Source organism: Hydra vulgaris, chromosome 12, assembly GCF_038396675.1.
Source record: "Hydra vulgaris chromosome 12, alternate assembly HydraT2T_AEP".
Taxonomy (NCBI): domain Eukaryota; kingdom Metazoa; phylum Cnidaria; class Hydrozoa; order Anthoathecata; family Hydridae; genus Hydra; species Hydra vulgaris.
The window spans coordinates 57,990,001-57,996,367 of NC_088931.1; the positions used below are offsets into that span (position 1 = coordinate 57,990,001).

The 6,367-nt window shown below is 28.8% G+C and overlaps 1 long non-coding RNA gene across 1 annotated transcript; it reads left to right on the forward strand.

Moving 5' to 3' along the window:
- Positions 1 to 26: 26 nt before the first annotated feature.
- LOC136088865 (uncharacterized) lies at positions 27 to 2,438 on the forward strand. The gene is made up of 4 exons (XR_010642570.1): positions 27 to 174; positions 447 to 481; positions 831 to 1,965; positions 2,135 to 2,438. It is a non-coding gene; the product is annotated as an uncharacterized LOC136088865 (long non-coding RNA).
- The last annotated feature ends 3,929 nt before the right edge of the window (positions 2,439 to 6,367 follow it).

A 6,367-nucleotide genomic window follows, 5' to 3' on the forward strand; every position in this document is an offset into this window, starting at 1 on the left:
TAAATTATTTATATAGTTGTAATACTTAAAATATATTTTACTAAAAAAATCAGCATATTCTAAGTTTTTTTAATAAATATATTTTTTCAGTCTTGTGGTTATACATTCAAGGTGTTGCTACCTGAAGCAATACTGTATCTTTTCGCAAAAGTGGAAGGAATTTCAAGAATTAAAGTAGGATTTTCATGAATTTAAATGTGTGTGTATTGCATATATAAATGTGCCCCAGTGTGCATATATATACATATATATATATATACATATATATATATATATATATATATATATATATATATATATATATATATATATATATATATATATATATATATATATATATATATATATATATATATATATATATATATATATATATATGTATATATATATATATATTATATTTATTAACAATATATTATACTTTTATCAAACTTCCTATGTTTTAGGCTGAAGTACTGTTAAGTTCTTACTCATTACAAAGGTAAATTTGTATTTATTATATCATCATTATGTATTATATGCAAAATAGTTTCTATAGTGCACAGCCAAGATAGAAGGCTTTTATTTGTTGTCCTTTGTAGTTTTTTACGATTCAGTATATTGCTATTACAATTTAGTATATTACAGACCCATTTTGTAGGTACTACTGCTATTGTTTATTACCTTAATTTTATCTGGTAGAATTTGTACAGTTGTGCATCATTATTTTCAATAACAAAACATTTTAAGTACATAAAATGGTTTATGGCTTTAGACTTAAAATGTTTAGAATAAAAACTGTGTTATTTTATTAATTTTGTTATTAAAACTTCCTCTTTTCATTGTTTCAGGACTACTGAACTGTTGAATGAACTTTCAGATAATGAAAATGTTTTTTTGGGTAATTTATTATTGTTTATTAATCTATGCAAATAATTTATAAACTAAAGCTTTATAAGAGTGATTTTATTAATCTAATTGATTTTTTTTTTTTTTTAAACATCTTCGCTTCCAACAAGGCTGCAAGCAACCACTAATTAAAGTTGGAAGTTACTGGAAGAGAAAAGATGAAGATTGTAGAGCAAGATAACGATTGTAGAGCAAGATAACGATTGACGGATAACTTAAAGGATTGCAAATTATATGAATTAGGAAAGCAAGATGAAGGAAGTGAATTCCAAAGAACTGATGTTCGAGGAAAAAAACTAGTCGAATAAGAGTTTTTGGAGCACTTAGGAACAGTCATAGAAAAAGGATGAGACTTAATTGAATGACGTAGATGGCATAAGAGAGGTTAGCTCTTTAAAGCAGTGCCCATTATAGTATTTTTAGAAAAGTGAAAGAAAAGCAACATTACAACGATGTGATAATGGCTGGAGTTTGGCTGCAAGAGCAGATCCAACTATGTTTACAATGCGTTTTCGCACCTTGTCTAAAAGAGAAAGGGCATCATGAGAACATCCGCCCCAGATATGGCAACATTATTCCATACAAGGCCGGATTTGAGATTTATAGAGATAGAGAATAGAATCCGAAGTAAGAAAATGTCGACCTCAATAAAGAGATGCAACCTTAGCAGATGCTAATTTTGCAACTGATTTGATATATGGTTTCCAAGAAAGATCGGAAGTAAGAGTTAATCCTAGAAGATGAAGAGTAGATGACTCATCGAGTACATCACCGTTTAATTATTCAAATTAATATTAATTATTGTTATTTATATTATCAATATTTACATTACATACTTATATTAATTACCCTTTTTAAATGTTTTTTTGAGTTCAGAATGTTTTTTTGTTTTCGAATTGTTTTGAAATGTTTTTTTGTTTGTGAAAATTTTTTTGTTTTCAAAATGTTTTTTTGAGTTCGAATTCAAAAAAAATTTTATCTTTAAGTTTGAATATGAAAAACATGGGTTCAATTGTAATTAATGTTATTACTATTGTTTTTACTTTAGAAACCAGTATTCCATTTAAAAAAAGAGAGGTATGGATTGATTTTTTTTGTAAATTGTGTGAATAAACTTGAAAATTGCCATTATTATTGTCGTCATCATCATCGTCAACAACAACATCATTAATTGTTGTCATTATGCTCTTCATCACCAGAGTTCAAATTTTTTTTTAATTCTAAAGAGTAACTATTTTAATTGTAGGTAATAGAAGGTGGAAATACACATCATCAGGCACAAAATGTAGTTATTCAAAATGAAGAAACAATGGAATTGCTTAATGTATATGTTTATTTTAGTGATAAGTCTATGTGTAAAGTGTAATTATAATTAATGATTGTTTTAAAGCTAACTTGATTTGCGTTACTTGTAAATAATTGCATATGTATATAGACGTATTTGTAAATAATATAAAGACATAATTGTAAATATTAAGAGAATTAGTTTGCATATAAATTATTTTAATTGTATTAAAATACATGGGGCGTTTTACGCTCAACTTAAAAAAGTTCTTTTTGATGTGATACAACAAACTATTTCGGCTAAATTTGATTTAAATGTCGACTAAATTTGATTTAAAGTTTATTCCGGAGTTTAGTGGAAACAATCAGTTGCAGAATGCCTGTAAAAAGTTGAACTGGTATGCAAACTAATTGGTGTAACCGATCTGGCGTGTGTTGTTCCCCTCCGTCTCACGAATGGTGCATTTGCAGTATATCAACAGTTAGCAGAAACTGATAAAGAAGATTTTGACCGGTTAAAAGAGGCGTTGCTAAAAGCACATGGCCTACACTACATTACACGGCCGTGTATGTTACATTTTAGAGTCCGCTTCTAAGAGGCCTATTTATAAAAAAAAATGGCTGCGCAACTATAGAGAAAACATATCTCATCTAGACCAAATAGATAGTATAACGAGTACAAATATAATAATTAAGAATAAAAAAATATTCCCAAAAGATTGGAATTTTGTGTTTTCATACTAGCGATTTGTGTACTTATAAACATATATATCTATGTATATTTTATATATATATATATATATATATATATATATATATATATATATATATATATATATATATATATATATATGTATATATATGTACATATATATATATATATATGTATATATATATATGTACATATATATATATATATATATGTATATATATATATATATATATATATATATATATATATATATATGTATGTATATATAATATATATTTTTATATATTTGTACATTACACATTTAAATTGACAACACTGGGAATTTACAAAAAAGAGAGGTTGAAATTTGTGTTCTATTTTTTTTTTATGTTTTGTGTTATTATCTATTTATGTTTTTTTTTATTTATACATTATTTTTCTCTGCCTACTTTTAAAATTTTTAACAGCATTTAAAAAAAAAAACATTAATGGTAATTTTAGAAGCAAATTTAAAACCCCAATTTTTGTGTAAATCACAAGTAAAGCAAACTGTTGGAAAGTATTTTGATAAAAAAAAGTTTTATAAATCTTTGACATTAGCACTAAATTTGAAAGATTATCTAAGACTGCAAAACATCCATATGTGAAACCCTTAAGTGAAAGTAAAGGCACAGTTAGACCATCTCGTGAAATATTAGTAGATATGGACAAATATTTATATTGCTTGCATCTGTAGCAAGCATAGATTGCAATCGTTACACTTGCTTTTTTTTATCAATTTCTTTGCTATATAACCAGCAATTGTTGCAATTTCTTCTGTTTCAGGTAAAAGAGTTAATTCTGATATCTCATTTGAGTTTAAATCTAATGTTATTAGAAATTCATAATTAATTGTGTTATCATAATTGTTCTTCAAATCTTCATCCCAAAAATTTATATTCTCCTTAATTAAAGTCTGACATGCTAAAATAATTTCTGAATGTTGAACTTCTTGTAAACTTACTGGAAATCTCCCACCGCTCATCAGTCGATATTGAGAAAATCTACGCTCTATAGGGTCATTTTGAAGTCGTGAAGTAAGCACATACAAATATCTTTCTTCAATAAGCTCGTCTATAAGCATTACTTGAAAACGCAGAGTTGTGATAAGAGCAGATGATGTTTGTTTTGATAAAGTAAAAAATTGAGTTTCTGCCAAAGTTCAATCCAATCAGCTAGTTGCCTAAAAAATGTGGTAATACCATCATCAAAAATAATTGCATTACGAAGTTAATTAGGACTAAATTGCTGTTTTGAATTTGAAACAGTCATTTTGTTCTGGAAAATAACTTTTTAAAATTTCAATTGTTGTTTCGTCAAAATTAACAGTGCAAGAGAAGCATTTTGCTTTTTATTACCAGGGTGACGGCTTCGATATGTAATTTTTGGAGATTTTTTAAAATTACCTTGAATTTGTTCATCTTTAGAACGTAGAAGATGAAAATCTCTTCAAGTAATATAACCAGCTGGACAACTATAAACGCCATCTTTTATGTTATACGTAAATGATGGTAAGACAAATTTTTTACAGTGTAATAAATTATTTCTGATATTTTTAACAATGTGAACACTATCATAAAATAAGTTTATTTTAATATTTGGACCATCAGTATGTTAAATAAATAAATTTAACTGAATTTGGAATAAAGCAAACTAAATGCATTTACATTTGCTTGAGTTGAGTCAGTAACAACTCCTCGAATATAGAGAAAGAAAACTAATAGAATCTGAAATTTGCTCCGTAAGCCATTTACCACATGGTATCTTCAGGTACTGCTTTTATAACATTAGGAATAGATTTCTTTAAACTAACAATTATAAAATGCAACAACTCTTTTGTACAGAGTACCATTGTCATCTGCACCCACATAGACACCTCTACAATTTTGCGTCTGTTTCTGAAGCTAAAATTCATCTGCAATTAGTATTATTTCTTCATGTATTAAACCCTTCTCACGAAGCGTTTTAACAGTTTTTATTGCATAAACTCTTTATTAATTTGCTTGAAAAAATTTCAGGAATAGGGTTTAAATTCCAATTTAACTTGTATTTTATACCTCGAATAGTGTACTTTTCATTAAAATACTTTTTACATAAAACAGAGTTTAGTGAATGCTGATTGGTGGACTACCAAAAAGAGTCATTGCATGTGCCTTGTTTCTGGGCTCCCTGAGGAAGTTCTACGAATGCTAAGATCAAGTTCTCGTATGGATGGTCTTACTACTATACAAATCCTTGCGCGAGCAAGAGCACTTACGATTGAAGAACGGAACGATGGAACGAATGAAAATTTTGCTGCTGCTGCTGCAACAAAACAACGTGCTGAGCAAAATCGGTTGAAGATCAAACGCAACCAATTTACTATGAATGTAATCTTCCTAATCATTTTGCAAGAAATGGTCATCTACAAAGAAGTAGTAATCGAAACAAATCAAGTCGAAGACGGGAGCCAAGCGATGTTTTGTGTTACTCGTGTCAAGAGAAAGGGCACATATCAAGAATGTGTCCAAAAAACGTGCTAATGGAGAAGATTTTTGCGCCAGTTCTCTCCCTAAATAATCAATATTGGCGTTACCTACTTCTAAATTCCCAGTTTGTAGTTGATTGCGTGTAGCCTCGTCGTATGTTAAAAGAACAGCAAACGCCCTGACAAAAACGTAGGACGAAAAAATAAAATGCAATTTTCTGGGGGAAATGCTGAATGGTATGGTTAAAAGAACACGGAATGACGATTCTGCTAAAGGAATTTGGAGTGTTTATAGTAACGAGGCCACAATTTGGGTAGATGCTAGTTCAATAGCACTAGGCGTGTTTGTCGAGGTTGATGACAATATAATCGAAGACGCTTGGTTGGTTAAGAAAAGATGACACAACACATATAAACATGTCCAAACTTGATGCAGTAATTAAAGGACTAAACATGGGTTGTAATTGGAAAATGGAAGTTTTGCACATCTGTACCGATTCGAAAGCGGTATTCCATTGAGTTACCGACGCACTCGCGGGAAAATCTAGATTGAGGACAAAAGCGTCAAACAAAATGCTGATAAAAAGAAGACTCCAGAATATTGCAAATATAGTGGACGAATACCAACTCAAAGTAGATATTAAGCTTGTTGCTTGTCGAAATTTTTTTGTTCTGTAACAACATGGATTAGTTACTAAAGGATAATATAAAAATCTTAAACTTTTTTTTAACTAAGTAAGTGCATAATTCAATTACAGAAACATGTTGTGTCTGTGATTGAGGATCACGTAATCAGTGTGTTTTACCAAAATCTGTAAGCAAATTAACTCACCTTCATATAGAAAAATAATTCTGTTTGTGTGAAAGTCTGAAAAAGTTTGCTCTCGGTATCACATTATCCTGATCTAACTGCTCCAATTAGATGAAGTACTTCTGTGATATGCATTGACTTGTTCAGAAAAATATGCTTTTTATTTTCAAATATCTCATAGTATTAT